We start from the raw sequence: 25,135 nt of genomic DNA on the forward strand, positions 1-25,135 counted from the left end.
TGAAGGTATTTGATCATGCAGGCTACGTTTGGGTATCAGAAATACAACAAAAACAGGTGATTGAGCCTTTCGCCTTTATACGGCAGAATTTCACTGACTTTCCCATTCTACATATAGCACAAGCACCTCATAAAGAGGGAAAAGAACCTGTTCTGTATGCACATCTACCCAGTTGAATGAGGTAAAGAAGACCACAGGGGTAAGAGAAGATTTGCTGAGGTATTTGTGATGACTCATCCCTCGTTGTAGGAAGGCTACAGGCAGGAATGTGAGTTGTGGATGGGCAGATTGGGATGGTAGTTGTCCAGCAGACCCAAGGACAGTGAGAACGAGCTGGACAAGCAACAGGCTTGTGCATGGTGTGCCTTGAGGTACGTTGGGTAACAGTCATTCATCAATGCTCTTAGAGATTCAAATTCCCACCTCATTGATAGTGTCCTAATTTCAGTTGGGACGGAGTTACCAGCTGAAACCGGGCACTGAGGCTTGAGGTTCTGTGAGTGAATGGAGGTTGGAGAAAAGTCTGTCTCCCAGTGCAGAATGTGTCCCTAGCAGCTGAACCAAGCCATGGGCTCCATTACGTGGGGTAGATAATGACTTATTGCTCTCTCCAGGAACTTTATTTGCATAGTTATGGGCAGACAAGGTCTGCAGGGTCCCTGCAGCACGGCCATCAATACAATGTACTTCCAGGGTTACATTTTCATAGCAAAAGCATGCATACTAAAGGGTGTGTGCACGTGGGGACGAGGGGGACATTCTGACATCTGTGAAATGAGCTGAAGGATCAGAAACAATGGAGACGAGGTCCCTTCTCCAAAGATGTACGAGGGGGTGTTGGATGCCAAGAACCTCATTGTCTTTGGGGGGTTTTGTTCTTCTTTTTCCTTTCTTTCCTTGCGTGCGGGTGAGAAAAGGGGCGGGGAGGAAGGCAGCCGCTCTGTTGCTGTGCTGGGTGCCAGACTCGCTACCGCAGTATCGTGCTCAATATTCTGATCACCTTGCAAGTCAAGGAGCCTTGTGGAGCCTGCAGTGGTGTCAGAGTGAAAAACGAGCAACGCCATCACGCTTGGGCAGGCGGTGGCTGCCTGCCTGCATCGAGTGCTGGTCTGCAGTGTATCCCTGCAATAGAAACCCGTTTCGAGCAGGGTGTTGGGCTGGTGGCTTTCTTTTCCTTTTGATATGTGTATATAAGACTATTTCCTTTTGTGTTAAAAAAGAGGTTTCCCTGTAGTGGCTCGCTGTACCGCAGGATTCTTTGTCTTCGGGTTTTGGATTTCTCCCACAGTTTGTCAGTCATTTACAGAGATGCAGGAGGGAGCGGGTTCCACTGAGTGCGTCTTTGGATGTTTTTTCTTCTCCACTCTTTCCTTTATATGGTGAATGAGCTGGAGGAGGCAGTTTCCTGCGGTGAAAGGCAGGAGGAATGCACCAGCACTGATGTGTGTGTCTATGTACGTTGAGGGAGAAGCAGGATTTTTGGTAAAGAGTTACTGCAGCAGTGAGTGCAATACAGACCCCTGAGATTCTGCTAACCCAAACCCATTGTCATTTATTTATTGTACGTGGCAAAGGCATTGCCTAGGCAACCATAATACTTCTCCATTCTTGCCTGGCGCATTTTGTGTCATTGGGTGGGATGCAGCAAAACAGCAGAAGGAACAAGACAAGAGCTGTTTCGCTCAAGATGCTCAGACACTGATAGTGCTAGTTAGAGGCAACCAGACGTCTGGGAAGTGTTGCATGGGGCTTTTCCCATGTTGCTGTGTCAAGGCAATGGGAAGAGGTCTCCAGCACCCCAGGTACTGCAGCACTGCTTTTGCACTTGGCTCAGCTGAGGAACTTGGTTGCAGCACGCTCTTCCCTTGGCGTTTGAGCCATGGCATCTAATCTCTGCACTTGCATCAGCCTCCACTCTGCTAAGATGGGTTTGTGCTGTCTCCAGGGACTGACACAGGGAGGGAACGTTTGCCTGTTGGGTTATGTGTTCCAGTGTTCCAGTGTTTCAGTGCAAAATCCTTTACTCTCAGGGCAGATGCAGCCCGGATTTGTTAGGGTAGAAACCATTCTGAACTTTATGACTAGAGAAGCATCTGGTTATGTAGGGTGGTGATGATAAGTTCAGGTCTGAGCCACAAGTAAAATAATCCAATTGCTCAGACGTTCCTAGAGAACAAGCTCATGGCACCCACCTAGATCTGCATTAACGCATTATTCATGCATTAATGCATTTCATTAATTCATTTATTTATTTCAATGATATAAATATAAATGATATAAATATCATTTAATTAATTCATGCATTCATGCATTAACGCATTATTAATGCATTAATGCATTAATCTGCATTGTTTCCAATGCATTCTGCATGGAAACTCAGTCTTTGCATGGCACTGCATTTAGCAGAAGGTTCCCAATGGCAGGGAAGAAGCCCTCAACCAAAGGGATTTCTGTTGTGACTTGGTCAGAGCAGTGTGCCAGTATGCAAAAGGCTCAGACAATTACATCGCAGATACTGCTACCAAATAAAAGGTTCTGGTGAAATCAGCTTTGAACAGCTTCATTGCAAGAAAGGAAGGATGGAATGTCCCAGTCACCAGAGTCGTTATCAGTCTCTCCATCTGTACGTCTATCATCTGGAGAAAGAAAGAAAGCAAGAGAAGAAAGGGGTAGAAACTTGCTATTATTTTCCCTTTAGCTGCAGGCACCTGGAAATCATTGTGCACATTAGTTTATTATAATTGGCACCAACTAATGGAACTGTGATGATGTATAGTCATGAGACCAGGAATTATTTTAACAAAAGTGCTGGCAGATAGAGCCCACAATTTAAGCTTGCTAGCCATTTCTGTCTTGGGATAAAACGCACAATGAAAGGTGGCATAAAAGTTTGACTGCTGTGTACAGGTCACATGCAAATCAGCTTTCTGGCTAAAGAACAGAAAACGTTCCCTGGTGCAGAATTGCTCTCATGAGGTAGTGCTGAGTGTCCCATTCAGATGCATTTCTTCCAAGGAAATCCCCTTGGGTCCAAGCACATAGCTGAAACGTTTTGAATTTTAAAAGGCTCTGCACAAGTTTTTCCTGTGTTTTATTCTGGGGTCTTTTATTATTATTATTTTTTTCTTTCTCCATTGAATACTCGCTGTTTTTCCACCAACCCATAGTGGTGTCAGCTCAGAAACACTTCCTGCAGCCTTTTCCCTCTATTGGTATCTCACAGCTTTTCTTGTCCCCCAGACTGGTGGCCACCAACAAATTCCATTCCTCTTCCAGTGCAGCATTGTGTTCTATAAAAGTAATGTAGGAAGAGAAAACAACAGGTTTTGTGGTGGGTTTTGGTTGTGTTTTTTTTTGGGTTTTTTTTCATTTTTTAATGGGGGGAAAAATAATGCCCTTTGCTAAATATTCAGTTTGATCAGTCTGAAACACTTGATTTTGCCAAAATTGAAAGCCTATGTTTTGTCTTAGAACATTTAATCCTATCTTAAGATTTAAATTCCCATTCTTAAATTCAAAAATGAAAACAAATCTCTACATAAAGCTGAATTGAAACATGTCCCAGTTTCTTAAATGAGATTTTTTGAGAGGACAAATAGTGAACATTTCAATGGTGGATGGAAAAAAAATCCCATTTTTTCACTTATGAAAAATCATTGTCTGAGTTTGCCAGGAAACACCTTAGGTAATGCACTTCATTTCCAGAGAAGCTGGTTCTATGAACAACTTTTGTCTTTTTTTTGCCTCATCTGCTTTCAAGAAAGGAGGATTTGTGTTGTCATGTCCCCAGATAAGATGCTGATGCACCCATAGAGGGAGAAAGGGAGTGAAATGGGATCAAGCATTGCCTGCACCTGAGCTTTGGGCAGCACCATATCAGCCCCAACCCAGTGCATCGCTGGGCTCAGTGCTCACAGTGATCTTGTCAAAGCCCAAGATTTGTCATGATGAGAATTTTGTGATGAAGACAGGAAACCCTCAGCGGGAAAGGAGTGCAGCCATGTGGACACCTTCCTCCCAGGTAGATGGAAGCATGTTCTGCACAGATGAATCAATGCTGGCTGTTTTCTGCCCTGCTGCTGGGCTGGAGGCCAAAGGAATGCTCCTGGATATAAGAAAAAAAGATGAATGTGGTCCCTCCACACCCACATTTGTGCATAGGAAGAGCATAAGTGACGTTTTATTCTAGATAAATGTTCAGGCTATGTCCCACTCTTGATTGAACTCCATCATGTAGCAAGTGGGAAAAAAAATTCCTTTCTGGGTTTGTTTTTCATCTGTTTTTAATCTTCCATCCTGACAAATGAGTGAAGTGAAGTGGAGAGAGAAACCCAAATTAGTAACAGGCTGCAAGTCTGCCCACGGGCAGCAAACAGCCATGGGGATAGGAGAGGGAATGTCGGTCAATGGCTGCAGGAGCCCAGCTCCCAAGGTGAAGTTGCCCTTCTGAGTGCAGGCAGCTTGGGTGTGAGATCCAAACCTTCTCCCTGTTGGGAGAACAGTTCTTTGGTCTTTCTTCAGTTCTTCTTCTCACTGTTTTACTTTGTTAGATTGTAGGGATGAAGGGAGGGAAGTGAAGCTAATGAAGGAAGTAGCTCTGAGATACTTATGTGGAGGAGACTACTCCAAATATACTCAGATACCTCTGAGTATTTTTTCATTTAGTTGCTCTTCTCTGGCAGGTATAAGGATCCCCTTCAGTTACAAATGGTTTACTGATTCAAATGATTTGTATTTAACATGTATGATCAGACCATAGACTCATCCCCATCTCTATGCACTGCTCCAGTGATGCAAGGAGGAGACACAGTGGATCTAAAGAGTTAGATATTGTCTTTAAAAAAAAAATGAGCATAAAGCTGGAAGGGAATGCCCAAGCCAGTCTGAAGTCCAATAAATGTGAATGTTGAAAGTTTTGAGCAGTGCAAATTCCTGATGGCTGCTCTGTGCAGTGTGCCCAGGACAATGGGCAGAGGAGAAGGATGGAAAGGGAGCAAAGGTGACCCAAGTATCACTGTACAGCACCTTTCAATTTCACAATATCTTTTAAAAATGTTGTGGTTTATTGTGCCAGGAACTTCACCTCTAGTTACCTGAATGCTCAGCCCCAGCTCTTTAGAAGGAGAATTGGGAGCTCTGGTAGAGCTGTCCCTATGGGGGAAATCCTATAGCTTTGCATAGCGAAGTGTCTCTTGTTCATTTCTGAGCCATCCTGCAGCAGTACATAGATCATTAGATAAGGAAGATAGCTCCAAAGGGCTTTCAAAAAGGATAGACATGCCTCCCTGACCAAACATGCAGAGGCATACTCCAGAAGCAGATCTAGATGGGAAAAATGGCACCAACATTTGGTTTCATTACTTTTAGAACATGGCAATGGGCTGCAAGCATCATTCATGCTGTTCTATCATGAAACCCACATCTGAGCTCTAGTATTGCTTTATACTGCTTTTCTCTTGAAAGCCAAGGCTGCTGTCAGTCTGCCATGGACTGGCGCAATGCATCTCCAGCACATCCATGCAGATGACTGCAGGGAACAGTGCTTCCAAATCCTCTACCCGCAGAACTGCAGTCATTGTGGCCAACAGCAGCAGTGACCCTGGCTCCAAGCTGGGGAGGCTTCTGGGACAGACACTGCCCTGATTTGAGTGATTAATGCCTGAACAATGTCCTTTCACTTCCAGGGACAGTAAGCATGACAGGTGCATGCTCTACGTGTTGTGACAGGGAAATGTACATCAGCTGTGCCAGGGAATTTGAGCAGATTGGGGGCTCAAGTTTCATTCCAAATGTGACAGGGCTATGTAAATAAATAATCCCAATCTACATAATTATCTCTTTTTCTGTAAGTCATCACATAATTCCGGCTGATGACAAGGGATGCTTCATATGGCATTCATGCACCCAAGGCTCAGCTCTTCCTGGCCTTGACGCCTGGACATTTTGAGAAGGGAGACAATTTTGAGCATTTTTGAACATCACATGTTTTCTTCTGAGGGAGATCAATTGCTTGTATCATTTTCATCAGAAAAACGCCATCAAGAGCAGACTTCCAGTGGTGTTTGAAAGTGTGAATTCTTATGCAAACTGATTCTTTTGCATACAGTCATCTGGGAATTGGGCCTTTGATTTTCATTTATTATTCTCCCTGGCAGCATGTTCAGTCAGTATGCAGATTGCCTTCTTCATTCACTTTTCAGTGGTTGGGAAGACTACTATTAGTTGTATTATTATCAGCAGAAATAAAAGAGAAACACTGAACTGGATCTTTACGAGACTGTAGTTGCAGCGGGAAGATGTGCATTCATTTCACTCTGGTAGGATGTGAACAAAAGCTTCAGGCCAACCAAATTCAGCTTCTCATCATCTTCCTCCTTTGAGGAACTTTCTCTTGCTGTTATTCCAAGCCTCCTCCCTGAATCAGACTACTAGATGTGGAAATGGCTCGGTGGGACAGAGTTGCATCTTGCAGAACTGACAAGAACAAATAAATTAACACAAAGAAAAGCTGTCTGGAGAAGTATCCAAAAGGCATGCTGAGAGGTTATTGCAGGCTGGGCTGAAGTGTGGTTTTGAAGATGCCTCACTAACTGAGCACAGCTGACATGGCACCCACGTGCTAAAGCACACAGCTAAGAAGCTGGCTGTTCTGAAAGACAGGAGATAGGCATGGCAAGCAAGGGTCTCTCCTTTGTTTCCCCAGGAGGATAAATATATTCACTGCACTAGTGGGATTTTTTTAGGGGTGGAGTAAGGAACTAGATTCACTTTCCTAAGGGACTTGATTTGTAGAGTGTGGATTGAATTTGGTTTATTGGCAGGAGGTTTCAGATTGGTGGAGTCTGTCTATCCGCCCTCTTGCATGCCATCAAAGGTAATCTAGGTCTTCAGTGTACTGGCTTTGCTCTGAAGCTGCTGGGATCTGTAGGCTTCTCATTCACATGTTGGAGATGAGTCTGATTCCTCCCTTGGTTGGAAAAGCTATATTTTTTCTCAATTTATAACAGCAGAAGGGATTTGGGAATTGACTGTAGTGTTTGGTGACACATGGTTTCCATGCAGTTAATAAATCAAAGCAGAAAAAGATATTAAAGAAAGACATTTTGTGTTGTCCTTATGCTGGAACATTATTAATTCACATGAAAGAACTCGTCTGGGAGAACTTGGTAGTTTTGTCAACTTCATATGTTGACACTTCCATGGCTAAGTAAGTCCTCCGGCAGCAGCATCCCGTGACTTCTGTTGTTGGGCAGTCCCAAGGTGCAGACCAGCTGAATCTCATCTTCTGCATGAGACCACAGGGATGCACTGTAACTCTACATAAATCATAAGAAAAAAAAGATGTTGTTCCACAAGAAACCAAATGCAGGGGTCAAATGATCTTACGTGACTTTTCTCAAGACTAATGAGGAACATGAGAGCTGCGTGCTCAGTAACACCACTGTAATCCAGCTGTCCCCTCAATATCTCTGTCTTCTTGTTTTTGCAAGATAAGGATACTCCTGTTTTATAGGCTGTTCCATTACATAGAGATGGGTTGAAATGAACAGGCAGAAACAGACACATATACATGCAGCATGAGAGCAAGTGTTACTTAAGAAACAAGGCAAGGGAAGAAATCTGACTTCCATCAGGAAAATCCTGCAGCTGACCTCATACACTTCGGCTTCTCCCATCCGTATTGTGAATTTCTCTCCTTCTCCTCACCAGGATTCTCACTCATATTCTGTTTTATTTTCACTCTTTGCCTCTTACATTTTGGATGTATTGCTATTTCTTGGTGTGATGCTTATCACTCTGATTAATTCAGGGAGTCAAACGGCTGGTGGCAGGTACCATCCTATGACCATCCTGTACCCTACTGTAGTGGCTTATGGTTTGCCTACCTGGCACTGATAATTCTCCTCAATTCAACTCTGTACTGTCTTTTTGCTGCCCTAATTGGAGTGCTCTTCACTATCATCCCTAATGAATTCTGTAAGATTTGGAATACTATCTCACTCAAATATGGCTTTTTAATCACTAGAATCTTCATCCCTCCCTTTTGCCTTAGCCAGTGGTACCTTAAGCTATTTAAGCAGTGAAATTGCAGAGCTATTTTTTGAAACTCTAGGTGCTCCAATTAATTAATCTGAATATGAGTTATACCAACAAATCATACATATTCTAGTGCTAAGGTATTTTAATATATTAGTAGAATTCTCATGGTATATTTCGATTTTAACTTTGCATTTGGGTTAAGTGTCAGTTCCCAGATCAAACCTTTGAAGATGAGTCCTAGCAAAGTCTACATGCCTGTGTATGTGTCACATTTAACTTGTTCTTCCTCTCCACAGAGGATTTTTCTCTGCCCCTCAGCTGAATGGGAGTAACCTACTTTCACTCTTGCTACTTGCCAGGGCTTCTCAAATGTCATCACTTGCACTTTTTGTTATTCTGAATCTGAGGCACCAAATAGTTGTCCTAAGATTCAGTGTTGTGGGTATAAGTAGATGGGATAGGGCATTTTTTCCATCGGATTCTACTGACCAGACCATGCCTCAGTCTTATGATGAAGTGGTGTGAGTGATCCCTCCTTCTCATTAGAGTTTAGCCATGACAGAGCCTTCGGCACTGCTCTTTCTCCTGAGCTAAGGTGCTCAGGAGGTTCTCACGAATGGGTAACATTTTTGCTCTAAGAGGTCTCTCATGCAGGTAAGTTCTAGTACCTTCTTTTTTCAGAGACCGAGTCACAAGGGGAAATTTAGGTTAGATGTTAGGAAGAAATTTTCTACTAAAAGGATGCTGCCCAGAGAAGCTGTGGATGCCCCATCCCTGGAGGTAGTCAAGGGCAGGATAGGACCATGGGCAGCCTGATCTGGTGGGTGTGACCCTGCCCACAGCAGGGAGTTGGAACTAGATATCTTTATGGTTCTCTCCAACGTAAGCCATTCTATGAAAGGGAACTGCAGACAATTTAGTAAGCCAATGGCTGAAGGAAACTACAACCTTGGGGCGCCCTGGCACAGAGCAATTTAGATATGCACTCACATACGTGTCTCCTAGCCCCACATTTCCAGTCCTGGGCCTGCTGGCTCCCTCCTTCCCATCCCCTCTTCCACATCTCCACCTTCTCTCTCCTCTCTGGTGCCAATTGGCCATCCCTACGTTCATCAGAGCTGTTACAGCAGCAGGGTGCCGCGTGCCAGGGAAGATTATTCTTGACTGGTTGCCAAGCCCTTTGCTTCTGCTCTGGCACACAGATAAAATGTTAATAGGGCCAAATGCATTCGACACAAAGGGTGAAACTGTGTGTTCCAGGCACAGAGCCTTTGCCATCCATTTAGCATCAGCATGGTCTGGATCCTTCCAGTTCATTTTTGCTTGCTAAAGAGGAGCTGACCAGGGATTTTCAGGTTTGACAGAACCAGGACAGAGATACACCCAACTCGTAATAAGCAGCTTAAGCAAAACCTTCTTCTTTCTCTCAAATCACAGAACCAGGTACATATGCAGAAGGCATATGAACAAGATGCTGCCATTTCAGCAAGGTAGGTCAGGGAGGGCTGAGCACACCCTGGTAGCTTCACTGTGCTATCACTGCACTGCCAGGCATGCAGTGTTGGCTTACAGTGGTATAAAGGAATCATATCCCTATGATGTGGGGTTGATTGCAAGTGGACAGAGGTATGTTATGACATGTCTGTGTATCTTAGAGTCATGGTGATGCCAGATGACCAAAGCTGTGATCAGCTGCAGCACTATGAGATCAATAACAGGTTTCTTTTGCAGAACAGCAGATTATTTTTTTGTAGAAGCACTCATATGACCAGTTTTCATTAATAATCATTATGCTTTACGAAGAAGGGTATTTTTAATAAAGGTGCATGTTTTTTCAGGCAGTATGCAGTTTCTCTCTTCCTTCCCTCTGCAATATACAATAAACTCATCATAAGATCTATTAATAAACTCTGTTGGTGAATACCCTGAATGCTTTTCTTAGTTGGCAATTACTCTAGGGCCTGGACCTGAAGCATGCTGATATCAGTGAAAAATAATTTAAACATGCTGTAGGAGACTTAGGGAAGAGTTCTGATTGTGCCATAGGCTAGGAGCTGAGTTTTGTTCCAGTATGTTGATGGGGCAGGAAGAACATTGGAGCCTTTATTTATGATTTGTGTTGTGATCTCCCAGAGGTTCCCCTGTCCTGGATCAGGCACAGGCACAGTGCAGTCATTAAGTGAAACCTCCAAAGAGGTCATAGCTTAGAGCAAGCAAATATGTGATGAATACAGAGTGGCTTGTAATAACTTGGATCGAGTAGGGGTCTTCCATGGGAATACAGTAATTGAAATATTTCTCACTTGGTTCAGGAGAGAAAGAGGCAATGTTTAACATGTTAACCTATTAGCATCCACTTAAGCGTTGTTAAGGGACAGAGCCAGAACTCAGAGCTCTTAAAATCCTGCCCAGGTTGCATTTGAGTTTTCAGGACTGGTCTGATAAGGTTAGCAGAAATCAGTCTCTAACACTCCCTGCAATTAAAAAGGGTCATCTCTCTGGGAGACAGGGAGAATGTGAATGATTTATATATTCAGAAATGAGCTTCAGGAGGCAAGCAGGAGCTATAGATGGCAGTAGACTTTGTTGTTCTAAATGCTTTTTCCCTCCCTCCCCATAATTTATTCAGCAGAGCTAGCCAAATCCTACATTTGAAGAAATTACTTACTGAACATGTACTAACAATATGAATTTGTTACTTAATATTGGGATAACGATAAGCAGTGCCCTTACAAGAGTGCTTTTTGCCCTAGTGACTTAGGGCTCCCTTTGGCATGGAGTTTCTTGTCTTCAGAGATCATCAGCATCCATGAAGACTCAGCCCACCAGTGTGCTGGGAGGAAGGACACATTCCCTTTCTCACTATCCTTAAGAGTTCTTCAGACTTGATTTTTACACCGTATGTAGGGTGGAGATGTTTATAAGGAATCCAGTTCCCCATAGAATGGATACCAAATTATTGCTACTTTATCACCTGGAGTACATAGGTGCCACGGTAATTACTTCAAAGTGTAATCACTGAGTAATTGACAGGCAATATAATTACTACCTGGATGCAGAATATGTAATTACTGTGTTATGTAGAGATAGGGTATTTGCTGAGCATATCTTTCTTAGTTACCAAGTAATTTAAGAGAATTTACATGGTATTTGTGTCTGAGAGGCAGCAAAAAATCACCCAGCTGGGATCTCTGTGGAGGGCTATAAACTTTCTGCCAGCAGGAGTTGGATGCAGTTTCAAGACAAGAAACAATGGAGGAATTTGCTTTGTACCTTTTTTTTTCTTTACTTTTTTTTTTTTTCTTCCAAGTTTTCTGCCTGTGCAGCGTTACCAGAGGAAGTGTAATCATTGTTTAATTAACCACTTATTAGGGATTCTTGGGAGGTGAAGAGTGTTCCTTTATATCTTGCCATGTGGGACATCTATGGCAGCCATGAGAGTATATTCAACCAGAAAGGAGATAAATGAAGGGAGAAGAAGGAAAAAAAACAAAAGAGGAAAAACAAACAGCAACAAAAAAAGACGAATAGAGTTTCCAAGGTCTGAATTGCAGCAAAGAGCCTCTAGTGCCTATCAGTGCCTGGGAGCTGTTTGTGACCCCAGGGTGGTGTATGTGGGGTGATGAGTGGAGGATGTGACTGCAGCTTGTGAGTGGTGTAGGAGGAAGGCCAGGCATCCCTTGCACCCTTGCCTTTTGTCCAAAGCATTGTAAGCTCACTCGGAGGACGATTTCAGCAGGATTTCTGCTCTATGACTGAGAGCTGTCTTGCCAGCAGCAGGGAACAGCAAAATTTATGGCTGTACCTATGCTAATGACCCGCAGTAACAAAGCAGTCTTTTTTTTTTCATGTAGCCTCTGTTAAAGCACAGCAGTATCTTTCCCCTTTCTCTCCATAGGAGAGTGGGTGGTGTTTACTAACATTCCTCCTTTCTGGTCTTGGAAATGCCCTGCTATGGTAAATTGCAGAAGGCAGCCTGTTGGAGCTGTGTCCTCATTTACACGGAGATCAGAGGGGTTTCAGGGGGCAGTACCAGACAGCATACATCCCTGAGGTAGCTCTTTTCATGACTGTACTTTGCCTTAATTACATTATATCGCCCTCCCTAGAGAAATCTCTGACACTTCTGGCTTTCATAAAGCAATACTTTATCTTCTTTTTCATTAAATAGTAGCTACTCATTAGGGCAGTTTAACATTTTGCCTTTCCTTCATCTTGTAAGGCAGCTGTGTTCCTGCACGTTCTGAGTAGAAGGAGACCAAGGTATTTCAGCTGTGGAAAATTTAAGGGCTTTACCAAACAAAACCAACCAACCAAACAAAAGAGCAATTAGAGGATTTAGATTCTTCTCTGAAAGATGTTTTGCAGCTTTCCTTTTTGGATGAGTTGCTCTTCTGTAATGATACCCTCGAAGGCAACACCATAAATGTAACCACAAACACCAAATGCAAAATGAACTTGGCTAATCCCCTGCATTCAAACCATCTCTCAGCTCTCTATTGATAAGCAGGGCTTATGCTCTTGTCCCAGTGAATGCAAATGCTATTTGCTGAAAGAGTGCTCTCCTGGCTACTTCTCATTATCATGCTTCTATTGCCAGGGATCCTGGAGCTTTTTAGTAGCTACCAAATCAATAACGCTGTGGCATTCACACATTTCTCATTGCTGCTGTACGTGGTACAGCATGAAAGTCTGCTTCGTAGAGGCTGAACCTGATACTGATAGCTGTGTACTCATACCATCCTTTTCATCTGCGGTTTACAGATCTTAATTAAGATTTATGGTGCAATGGGTCCTTATATCTGGTAAGCCAAGATGGCCAGATGTTAGAGAGAAGGGTTTCAGGAAAGCTCAGGCTTTTAGTCAAAAAACAAAAAATAATCAGCTCCTAAAGCAGTGGGCTCCCACTGCCCTGCAAGGCAAACTGCCTTTCTCTGAACTCAGTGCTGGAGCCAGGGTCTGCAGCCCAGGAGCTCTGACACCTGAGTCTGATGATATTCTCTTCTTTTATTGTTCCCTTTTTGGGACATTTCCTAAAAATATTGTATTTTAGAGACTTGATTTCCCAAGCCTTTAACTCATCACTGGGGAGGTTTCCTTCACAGGCCTTATAAATAACTAAATAAACAGATATTTACTAAGCAACAAAAAATGGAATAAACACAATCAGTTTTATTCACTCTAACTCCTGGAGACACTACGCTGGAACAAGGAGGCTTCCAATTTCCTACATGAGTCACTATGTTCTTGGATTCAACCTATCAAACTGTATCAGCCAATCACATTATATAATGTAATGTAGCAAGACACAACAGCCCGTGTTTAACCTAGAAAAGATTAAAAAACACGGCCTACCACGGTCACTGGGCTGTCCTGGCAAAACTGCCATTCTCTTTTCCATCCAGCTGCCCAACCCCTGCTGTCCTTCCAGCCTGGTGAGCTGGGAGAAAGCCTGTCATTTTTAGGAACAAAGATGTGAGCTGTTCTGCTAACAGGGAAGCAAATGCTGCTCGTGCCATTTCTCTGTTTCGAATGCTTGTTGTTCTGAGGTTGATCCCAGGGTGCTTTGTTTTACAGCCATGCAGAACCAATTTTCTCTGGCTAAAAGCTGGAGCACCAACTGCAGCGCGGGTGGGAAGGCTGCTTATTGCGAGTGCTGCCTTGTTCTCAGCTCAGTAAAACACGTGTGGAGTGGTTGAAAATGGGACGTGAGGACCTGATGAGAGGCCTTTCTCCTTAGCTCTGGCTTGCTGGGGTTGTCAGGGTCATGGTAAACTCTGCAGTGGGTTATGAGGGAAACCCAGTGGATCTTTGGTATCTGAGGGTGTTGACCTTGGCAGTGAACCACATCACGTTTATCTTAGAGCTTGAGCAGGAGGGAGAGGAGAGGAAGCAAGGTGAAGTTTTAGGGACGATAGGGAAAATTGTGCCTTAGGAATATGTTAAAAATGCTACTGAACAGCAGGAGCATGACTGCATGGTCTGGTGAGGAGTAGGAAGGAGTCAATGTGAGGAGCCTATCCAGGCTGCTTTTAAGCAAACCTTACAATAATACACCTCTACACAAAGCCATTATGAATAAATGTCTCGGGAGAGGAGCTTTTAATGTGTTTCAGTGTGAGGTAAATGATCCCATGCTGACAGAGGCTGTCACCTTCTCAGTGCCAGCATCCTGCATGAACAGCCGGTCCCCCAGCAAAGCCATTGCCTGTCCTTTATGAGACAGCAGCTGGCACTGATACTGCTTTGCTACCAGCCACATTAAAATAAAAAAGGTGGCAAAAACCACCAAACAAACCCCAAGAACAACAACAGGAAGGAAAAAAAAAAAAAAAGCCTCAAGCTGTGCTGGAACAGAAAGTAATTAAGAAATATTTCATATCTCCAAGCGGCCCTGAAATTTTTATTCCTGTACATGAAGCTCCGTAGGCTCCTCACGGGCTTCTGCTGCTGCTGTGTTTCAGTGCAATAAATCCTGCTGCCTTTGGAGCCTGACAGCCAGTCCGGATGTGATCGGAAAACCAACGGGTGCTCCCTGTAAGGTTTAGTCCTTGCCTGCATCAAGTCTGCTTATATCAGTTAAGCTGGGATATGCTTCATGAACGAGCCAGCGTAGCAAATTCTGGCCTTACTGGGGAAGATGAAGATCAGAAAAGGTGGGGTGAAGAGGAGGGATGAAGAGAGAGTGGATGTTCAGAGAAAGAAACTCCCAACTGCAGTATTCTCATCCAAAACCCATGGGATCCATTCAGCTTGAGCCCATCCCTGTGACTATTTACGGCTCTGTCAAGGTTGACAGTCCCCAAATTGAACTTATCTGGCAATAAATAGCGTATGTTTTAATCTCAGTGCACCATCTCTGTGCCTTCCCAGAAGCACACAGCTCTGGGCTTTGCTGGGATGTGGAACCAGGGCTGAGTGTCCTTGCGTGTCCCTAAGGCAACAGACAGTGACTGTCACCCACCTGTGTAGGACCACATGCCCTGTGCTGCTGGCAGCTGGCGTGGGAGGGAGGCAGAGATGCAAACAGGCTGTTTCTTCTCTTTCCTTCTGCTGATCATAACAGAGAGTAGCTATTAAAAAATATATATATATATATATATAGCTTTATAAAAATATATATATATATAAAGCTTTTGTTCTACCTTTGAGTTTGCATTGTTTGTCTACAGATTTCGGGTCTCAGTCCTATTTCCCCAGTTCCCCTGCATCTCCCCATAGCACCAGAGGTAATGGCCTTAAGTTGTGCCAGGGGAGGTTCAGGTTGGATTAGGAAACATTTCTTCTCAGAAAGAGCAGTGATGCAGTATCACAGCTGCCCAGAGAGGTGGGGGGTCACCATCCCTGGAGGTGTTTGAGAACAGTGGAGATGTGGCACTGAGGGACGTGGTTATGTCTCAGTGGGGGTGGGTTGATGGTTGGACTTGGGGATCTTAGGGGTCTTTTCCAACTGTAATGATTTATGATTCTATCATTCTGCCACCCATTAATCTTCTTGTTGGTAAAGATCAGAGATCCACTGTGTTTGTTCTGAGCTGTCTTAGAGAAACCCAGCAGAGCTGCCTACCCAGCTGGCAGCCAACACAAGAAACTGTTGGCAGCAAAGCCCTTCAGAACACACGCAGGGCATGGGGAAGACACCTCTGGTTCCTTGCCCTGCAGGTGATGGGGACGTGGCTTTCTGATCTGGGCATGCTTCACCAAGCTCATGGTAATAAGTGAGGGCACAGGTTGTAAGTTTCCTTTTCTTGCTTTTTTCTCACATTTGCCATCAGGTGAAGCAGCTAAGATGCTTCAGTGCAGAGAAGGCTCCATCTATTTTATGTCTGTTTTGGAAGAAAAGTTGTGGTTCCATGTTGAGTTGGGGTAAAATCAAACAAGAACTTCATTACTTTAAACTGAAGGCTTCATTTTGATTGTAGCATTGCACTGTATCTTCACTTAGCTCTTATTTTTGCAGGATATTGTATTTGAAGGTTGAAAGAAACTAACGCTTTATTTAAAGTAACTCAAATCTGATATTTGATTTCACTGACAATGTTGGGTTGTTTTTTTTTTTATCTGTTTGTTTTTTAATTTGGAGAACATTGTCAGAACGGAAAGCTTTTCCTTTAGCAGTTTCCCAAATCTCAAATATTCTATTTTTTCCTAAAAACCTTGAACTGGAGGGCACCCAGCTACTTCCACTCTATGGCTAATCTTGGTCCTCTTCAAAGTGTCCGTAGCAGAAATGATTTTGTACCTTGGAAAGGTTTCTCAAGAAGCTTTCACTTGAGTGATGTGGAGGAAAGCCAAAGCCCCACAGCCCTGGGGGAGGCACAGATTGAAGGGCTCTTCTTCTCTGTCTGCTGAAGCCTCAGCTCCTTCCTGCAGTGCCAGCTGCATTGCCTGAGCTGCAGCAGCTGCTGCCGTCCGGCTGGGCCATGGCTCCCCAGTGAGCATGGGCAGCTGCTGTGCTTAATGTCTTCCTCCTCCTGTCCCTCAGAGCACTGATTGGGGGGGGACCAATTAAGTCCATCTCTTTGCTTCTATTTCCTTTCCCCTTCTTCTATTTCCTTCCTCCTTTTTTTTTTTTCCTCTTTGTTTTCTTTCCCCTCTTCCTCCACGCGTGAACTAATTGATGTCTCATCTATTCAGAAGTTTGGCCCTAAAAAGTAACCTTCAGTTAACTGCTCACATAACTTGCCTGTCACTTTTGATAACAGTCAGGACATCATTTTTGCAAGTGTTCAACAGTAAAATTACTGCTTTGCTCTTGTCAAGCAAATGAGCCCTGAGGCTTGTCTGAGAACCATTAATGATCACGCCACAGTGGGACTGGAGAACTGGGCGGCCTGGAGAAGCACTGCTTCTCAATTCACCGTGCCCCTGCCGAGCAGTTTAGGTTTAATTAACCTGCATTAATGCCTGCTGGGATAGCATTTTCCATGCCTCCTTTTTCAAGGGGTCAAATGGAGCTGGAGACAGCTGCTGGTGTCTCAGGTGCCCTCTGTACGTGGCTGGGATCCTAGAAATGTTTATGTCTGTGCTGTGGAAATAAACTCTGCTTATTATGCTCATAAAAACTGGTGGCTATAGCCTTGGGCTTTGCAAGCCTTGTGAGCTGCTGGAGAGAATTATTGACAAAACATAAAAATGCTACGGCTCGTGGTGCTGGCTGCATGACTGTGCTCTGTGATGTGCATTCTCAGGGACAGGATTATGCAGCATTTCTGGATTGTTCTGCAGAGTCTGAGTGCGTGGGTGTTGCACTTTTCCAGAAGTTATGTTTTCCATTTATATCTGTGCAATAATCTAATTAAGTTTACTTTCTAATGGCGAAGAACCCCGAGGCTGTGATTTGCTTTGCTGAGACTGCACCCAGCCAGCACCAGAAGCGTGAGCATTAACCACCACAGCAGCACCTGCTTAACTTCTGGGTACCAGGCAGGGGGAGGTCACAGCTCCAGTTCTAGCACTGATGTTCAAGAGGAATCCACAATTTAAATGCAGCTCTTGACTTTGAGTACTTCTTGCCACTCTTTCTAAGGATGTTTCCCCTCTGCTAAATGTTCCTGCCTTTTGCTTCCTAGCCATTTTCTAGCATTTTCCGTACTCTGGTGGTTCCTAAGCAATTACACATGAAAATCCCTTCAACTGAAACCCTTCTTAGCAGACAGGGTTGTATCCCTGCTGATGGGAAGCCTAGAGCTCAGCATCACGGTTGGATGTCATGAAAGCTGGGTGGGGGTCCAATCTTGCAGATGATTTTGAAATATGAGGTGTGAGGTCACAGTAAGACTGAAGAGCTCAGTACCCTTCACAGATCCCAGGCCAACAGCAAATAAAAGAAAGCTGAAGCAACAGTAGGTTTGGGACTGCTCAACCATGTGTCCATTTCTCCTTGGGGTTACATCCTTAGGGTAGGCCAGTAAAATGTATAGGAAATATCTGACATAGCTCATCTGATGTAAAACTGTCTCTGAAGTGGAACTGTTTCTAGGCAGACAGCAAAATGGTAACGATAGCCTCAGTTCAAAGTCTAACAGTGCAATGAGCCCTGAGACCCACTATGCACATGTGTGCAAATGCCTACACAAAAGACTATCACTTAAGTCCTGCTTCTTTATGAAATTACATTTGAGTGGGTCTCTGCTGAATCCATCCTTGTTCCTTTGCTGCAGAAAGAACACTTATTTTTCTTCTTGTTGGCTTACGATTTACGTGTCCAAGAAGTAAAATAAATCTCAGAATCAGAAACTAATGCAGCTCTCCCTGCATATGGAGTTCAGACTGGCTGTGGGTTTTATAAGGTGCTCACCAGCCCCTGATTGATTGCATCAAAGCTCCTCTGGCTTTCTTGTATTTCTGGAAAAGATTCTACATGATCTATGAAGGAACTGAGCCTACTGAAACAGGGGCTGATGTGCCAGAACTTCTGGTGCTGTGCAGCTGAAATCTCCCTCTCTTTTTAGAACACCCAGAGCTCTTATCCTCTTTTTAGAACAGCCAGAGCAGAGGGCAGTTCATGTCCTGTGATGTATGGATGTTAAGATACACAGTCACTGTCCTCTGTAGGAACAGGAGCAGCAACGTGTCAACAATGTGATAGAAACGAAGTGAAGGCAAACCAGTATGGCTTCCTATTTCTGGGATCACCAGCTGGGAATCCTCTGGGCTGCCTTTTAGGCACCATTGCAGCTGCCTTCTTCCTCATGCACCATCTGCCTCTGCATTCTTAGCAAGAAATAAGATGAACAGACTTGTCCACAGAAACACTTTTCTGTCCTTATTTCAGCATTTCAGTGAGTGGGCAGGCAGCCCACCAGCCCCTGCTTCAGAGCAAGGAGAAGATGGTTAAGAACAACAGCAGGGGCTAGAATGGCTGTGAGAAGTGTCTTACAGTATCAGCAAGGAGCTGAGAATCACCTTTTAAAGTCTGCCTTCAGAGAAAGGTAAGATGGCTGTCAATCAGTAGTGTTATCCACTGTGTTTTTCCCAGGATGGAGGGGACTGCTCACCAAACATTGAGCAGTGTTTGCCCATGACTTCTTGTGGCTTGATGAGCAAAGAAACTGAATTGCTAAGGAAGCGATTAGTAGCACATATTTACATAGGTTAATTGAAAGGCATAATGGAGGATCAATTTGATTCAGTGGGGCTGCTGATGGAGTCGTCTCCCCGACAGTGCTTCATGGCCAACACCTTTCCTTGATGTTGAATTACGCTTTTTTCCAAGCCTTAGCAGGCTGTAGCTACGAATTTAGCAAGGTTTGTGGGTCACATCAAACCTTGCTTTTGCAGTTCTGGGCATGGGATTTGGGTGTGCCATGCACCGTGGCTGAATTCATTTGTTTCATCATTGTAGTCCAGTGAGGAGATTTCTAAGGAGGAAAACTATTGTCATTCATGCAAGTAGTAGCCATCATTCTGGGTTCCTGCTGAATCAATATGGCAAACTTCCTCCAGCAAAGATGAAGAATAGATGGTTTTAGGTTATCTGAGTCCTTAAAGCCTACTTGCAGTAGCCATATTTTCATTTTTGCTAGCCAAGGCTTATGGTCATCCCATTGCCTAAGTATGAGTGGTTGCAACGTATCTCACTTCTCCTGGGTGCAGCCCCCTGCTGCTCTTGGTGAACCTTTACAGCTGCCCCAACACAGTAATATGGAGCCGTCTCCATCGCTCTGCCATCTGCCACCTACCCCAAACCTCCCCTTGGCTGCAACCCAGGATCCTCACTGGCTTTGCAGATGCCCAAACACCCCAATGGCTGCAGGATGGGAGTTTAAATAAAATAGAGCACTGATGCAGAGATGAAATTAACGTCCCTGCTATTAAATTGCTGTCACTAAGGGAAGACTTTTGTTTTGCTTCTAGGATGACAGTGTTTCATTAGGGGGAAAAAAGCTTTGAAACACTTTATCATGCTTATTTATCATAAGTAAGTTACATCATTTTTCTTGTGATGTTAGCAGAACACAGAGCTTTGGCTCTCTACCCTGTGTGAGGAGAATTGCTATGAAAAATCTGCCTTTGTGAGCTTCTAGGTTGCACCCAATTCTGTCCATTTCTAAGGCCTCATCCTCTGATTGCTTCCACAACTCAGCAGCTGAACACTCCAGTGAGGAGCCATTCTTTTGTAAAGTCATTTATTTCCAAAGATACATGGGCAAAGTGGCATACACATTTCAGAGCATATGTCAGCTGTGGATTGGTGATGAGTGAACTCTAGAGGCAGATAAACAGCTGTGTGGGGAGAGGAAAGGATCCTTTCCTGTGTCCTATCCTTGTCCTGCTTTGGTAAAAAGCAAATTGCTTGGGTTTCATGTTACCGGAGGCTTGCATGTTCCTTAGCTATGGGTATACCAGGAAGCAGAATAAATACATGAGAAGTAAGGAAATATTTCTAAAAACCCTGCTGGAATGTGACTTGGAACCCTAGGGCCGGGCTGCAGCCATTCACACCAAGGGACCGTCCTGCTGACAACGGCAAACTTCTCTAGCTTGGCACTGCTAGACTAAATTGAACAGTGTTCTTGTGTAGGAGTAGAGATGACATGGTAGAGGTGCTATGGTCAGGAGGTTTGGGCAGCAGCTGCCTGTATGGTTCCTAACTGCAGCCAGGGCTGTCATTTTCTCACTGTCAGAAGCACTAAATTAAATTAAAACAAATAAGTAACCTCCCCTGCTCCCACAGAAGGCACCTCTATTTTTATTATGTGAACTAGGAGAAGAAATGTACCTGGAGGGTGCACGTAATTTATTTAGAAAAATAGGAAAGGAGAATATCTGCCGTTGATGAAAAAAATCCCCAGTCCTTGGGGTATTTGATCTGTTAATTATCCATACCTCAGAACCCATTATTCACACTTTTCTGCCTTCCTCCAAGAAATCTATTTGGCAGCTATATATGTACATATATATGTGTGTTTGCAGTTTTCTCTGAGTTCAGCAGGAATAAAAGAGAAGAAAAATTCAAGTTGTGAACTATTAATAAAATGCTAGCACACAATGGCCTTCTTTGTTTGATGTTTCCCAGTAAGCAGATTGAGACAGAGATTTCTATTATGTCAAGGGATTGAATCACCGAAAAAATGAAGTTTTGCAAACTTGCCTTTGCCCAGCTAAACAACGAAGGACAAACTGCAGCTCCATTTGGAAGCACGCAGCGGTGGTGACTCATATCTATTAACAGCAGCAGGGATTTGGATCTCTTGCACCTTACTGCTCTTATGCCAATCTATTCATCAGCATAAACATCTTTCCTCTGGACAAAAAGGGAGGCCCTGAGAACTCAGATTTACTCTAACTTGGTGCAGAGATTTCCTTTGACTGTGGTGGGTTTTAGAACTACCTGAAATGGCCTGGTGCAGTGCAGGTAGGAACCAGGAGCCAAACCTGATTATCCTGAATATTTTGAAGGAACACGGAGAAGTCATTTTTATGATGCAACACTGCTGGTGAAACAACAGTTCTACTTTCAGAGCGAGCTCAGAGCCATTGAAGAGGCTTACAAGGAGGGGATGGAGGGCCTTTATATGCTCCTGTTTTACTTTTTTGCTGCTTTGTTGGGCAATTTTCTTTTTGTCATTAATGAATTCACACAGAGATAGTTTCTCTGGCATTGTAACACAAGCGCCCTAACTGTGCCTTGACTCCTTCCTGTGGAAAAATATGAGTGTCACTCTTGTTGCCCTGATTATGTGTTGTAGGGATTGTGTTAAAAATGCAGCCACTACAATTTTTTCTTGAAAAACACACAAATCTTCTATCAGAATAAACAATTCCAATAGCATGTTGGCCTTTGTGACAGCTACAGGCCTGAGAGAGACTTAAATGATACACGTAGAGCTAGCAGTGATCTTCAGCAAACTGGATTTCAGTCTCTGAACTGGAGGACGGTTTGTTAAAATGGGATTTCTATTGCTTCTCTCTATACACTGCAAGATATACATCTCCTGTTTGGAGCTGTATTTTCTGGGTTCCTCAGAATCCTCTCTTTTAAACTGTGAACTGTGGAAGCAGACGAACGCAGCGCCCTGCTGATATTTGCAGAGTGCCTCCTATTCCATGGGTAATGTCACGAGCACCAATGGAGCTTTAGTCAGCTTTGGATACAAAGCTGGATAACATTTTCAGTGTCCATCTCTGTCTTTAGAAATATTAGGAACTATTTCCACTCCAAAAGAGTTGTGATGCAGTGGCACTGCTGCCCAGGGGGTGGAGGGGTGTCACCATCCCTGAGGATATTCAGGAATTGTGGAGATGTGGCACTGAAGAACACGGTCAGTAGGGATGGTTTGGTGGGCTTGGACTTGGTGATCTTAGAGGTCTTTTCCAACCTTTTTGATTCTATGATTCTGTCATTCAGTGCTGTTGTTTTTTTTATGCCATGTCTTCTGCAGGACAGAAGCTCAGATGTGATTTGCAGAGCTATCAAATGAGAACAAAAGAGATGCACGCATTCTGAGTGAAGTGGAAGAAAATATTCTACAGCTAGAGAAGCTGGTCTGAGGCTGTGAACACATGTATGATGGATCACTTGAAAGATCACAGTCCAAGAAGGTGTGCTTCAGTATGTAGATTTTATTTTTAGTACATTTTATCTGAATATCCGTGCTTTTTCAGGAATAGAGTTATATGATGGGGCAAGCATACCTTCCTATGGGGTAATTCTGTCCCCAGAATGCATCAAGGCTCCAATGAGACTGCACCAATCAGATGTCCATCACATCAGAGGTGGGTGAGTCTGAGGAGCTGGGCTGCATCCCTCACTCAGATGCTGCAGCTGAGCAGGGTGCCAGCCTGGGAACAGGGCACACAAAGGTAATAAGCATATGTCTGAATTGTCTTCTGTTGTAAATGTGACATTATGTATGTCAGTGAACCTAGTGTCAATCCATGGTGGTTTGGTTATCTCAAGAACAGAACAGACAGCCAACATACATCGGAGTATCTCTGGGTTTCCCAAGTCTGATTGCAGGGTGGAACAGGAGATGAAAGAAAAGTTATGATTCCGGATGCTGATATTGTGTTGTGCTTCTTTTATTGTAGGTCAGAAAATCACCTAAGACCTGTGCTAGGGAACAGCACTTTGCACATGGTTACAATGCAGACCACAGAATGAGGGATCCAAACAGTTCACCTCTACTCCAGCCAGCTGGCTGGGACGTGTCAGCCTCTCTGAAACTCAGCTCACAGCCTCGTAAAACAGTGGGTAAACTCCAGCTCCAGCACAGGCTGACCTTTTCATAAACCTGCTGTGCTGCTTTATATTAGCTGAGCCTCTGGCCCAATCGTTTTTAAATACCACTGTTTGCCAACCTTGCATTGTTCCCGCAAGCTGAGTGTGTTAAGAGAGGATAATTAAGGAGAACACTGTAATTAATACCACAGATAATAACCCAGAGGTGTAATTTAGCTGCCTGATTCGCACTGAATTCCCTGGGCTGTAGCAGGAGCAGCAGAAGAGGCACCTGCTGATGCCTGTCCTACAGCCTCAGCTCTCTGCAAGAGGCGACCGCACACCAAGCAAACAGGAGCCCTGAGGTCCCTCCTGAGCAGCTAATGATCGCCTTGCAGACAGCGATGGCATGTCACCATTGATTATTTTCCCATTATAAACTTCTTCCTCCTCTCCGTCTTTGCTGTGATCCGTTGGGTAAACACAAGAAATAAGAGCGGCTGAGGTTTGCGCTCACCAAGTGTTTAGAGGAGGGGAAGCACTGACTCGACTGGCAGTTATTTCTTGTTCTGAGGAAGTGGCTGAAGTTGAAAGGGAGTCCAAAGGAACGTGGTGGGATAGGGATAAAAACATTTTTCAGGCCTGTGAGGGCTTTTCTACACTGACAACATAAAGGGCATTTTTTAATACCGGCTGCTGTCCTCAGTGCAGCTGCAAATGACAAAGCATCTCCTATTGCTTAGACCAGAGCCAGCATTGATTTCGTGCAGTGTGAAGTCCTTCTGTTCCTACAGTTTTTGCCCCAGTTCTAGTTAGACTTATAAGTTTGCTGAGGTAACGCAGTCATTGATATGGCCTTATGCTTAAGGTTTGAGTTAAGGCAAGCAGCTACTGAAAATCTACAGGATTGCGTTTTCCTACCCCAAATACTCTCAGAAATTTTGGGGAACTGCCATACTTCTGCTCACGTAAACGAAATTGTGGTTAAACATGCCGATGGAAGGTCATGCTTTTCTTCTGATCTGTCTATTTATTTATTTATTTATTGTGTGTGGGTTTTGAGCTGTCATTTCCTAAAACTCGTTCCTTGCATGATAAATGAACATGTTTTATTCAGGACATTGGAGTGCACCTGACAGACCCAAGCAGTTCCACTGACCTTCTCGGTGAATTTCAGTGTTTTCTCTCTCTGGGTCTATCCTTTCCCACAGGTTTGAAGCCAAAAATTTGTCACTGGTAACTCTTACCAGCTGTGATAATCTTTAGCTGTGCTATCCTTCCCTGAGCCATGACATTAAGGTTGGGCACTATAACTGCATATGAGGTGGATATCTGGTCCGTGTTAATTCTCTCATCTTCAAACAATGATTTAGTCCATTCCAAAATAGCTTAGTAAAGGAGGTGTGGTCAATCATTCTCCTGATTTACTCTTTCTCTCTTTGCTGAGCATGGTGGAGCCCTGGCTGGCTAATGAGGTAGGGTATCTAATTTTTAAGTAAGTCAACCTATTAAGTTGTAAAATGCAGATGTGAGAGTTTTTAAAACCTCTCTCTGTTCTCTTTATTGTGCAGTATTTGGCTTTGGTTGCTGTTTTTCTTATTTGTGTGACGTGCACCTTCACTCAGCTTTCCTGATGCAAAGATGTGAGTTTCTGCAGTACAGCATGAAGGAGGAAAGGAGAGGAGGAGGTTTGTGAGAATAGAAAGGCAATACAAATCTAAGAAAATGAACCTGATATTATTTTACAAAGCGCTATCAGCGTTTAGCAGGGGAGCAGAACAACAAAATTTGTGTCCTGCTAGGATAAGTAACCTTGTTTCCACCTGTTTTGTGCTATTTTTTATTTTATTTTATTTTATTTTTTTTTGCATGGAGAAAGTGGTTCATGCCTGATTGGTCAATAACTGTGTTATACCAAGTCTTGTTGTC

General features: G+C 43.8%; 1 long non-coding RNA gene across 1 annotated transcript in view; it reads left to right on the plus strand.

The window, feature by feature from the left end:
- The window catches only part of LOC122185733, a 60,148-nt gene extending 41,300 nt beyond the window's left edge, over nucleotides 1-18,848 (plus strand). Inside the window, exon 3 of the long non-coding RNA XR_006180963.1 lies at nucleotides 18,818-18,848. This is a non-coding gene — a long non-coding RNA (uncharacterized LOC122185733). The remainder of the gene's footprint in view (nucleotides 1-18,817) is intronic.
- The last annotated feature ends 6,287 nt before the right edge of the window (nucleotides 18,849-25,135 follow it).

This window comes from Lagopus leucura, unplaced genomic scaffold, assembly GCF_019238085.1.
Source record: "Lagopus leucura isolate 7727_CA_CO unplaced genomic scaffold, USGS_WTPT01 Super-Scaffold_100030, whole genome shotgun sequence".
Lineage (NCBI taxonomy): Eukaryota > Metazoa > Chordata > Aves > Galliformes > Phasianidae > Lagopus > Lagopus leucura.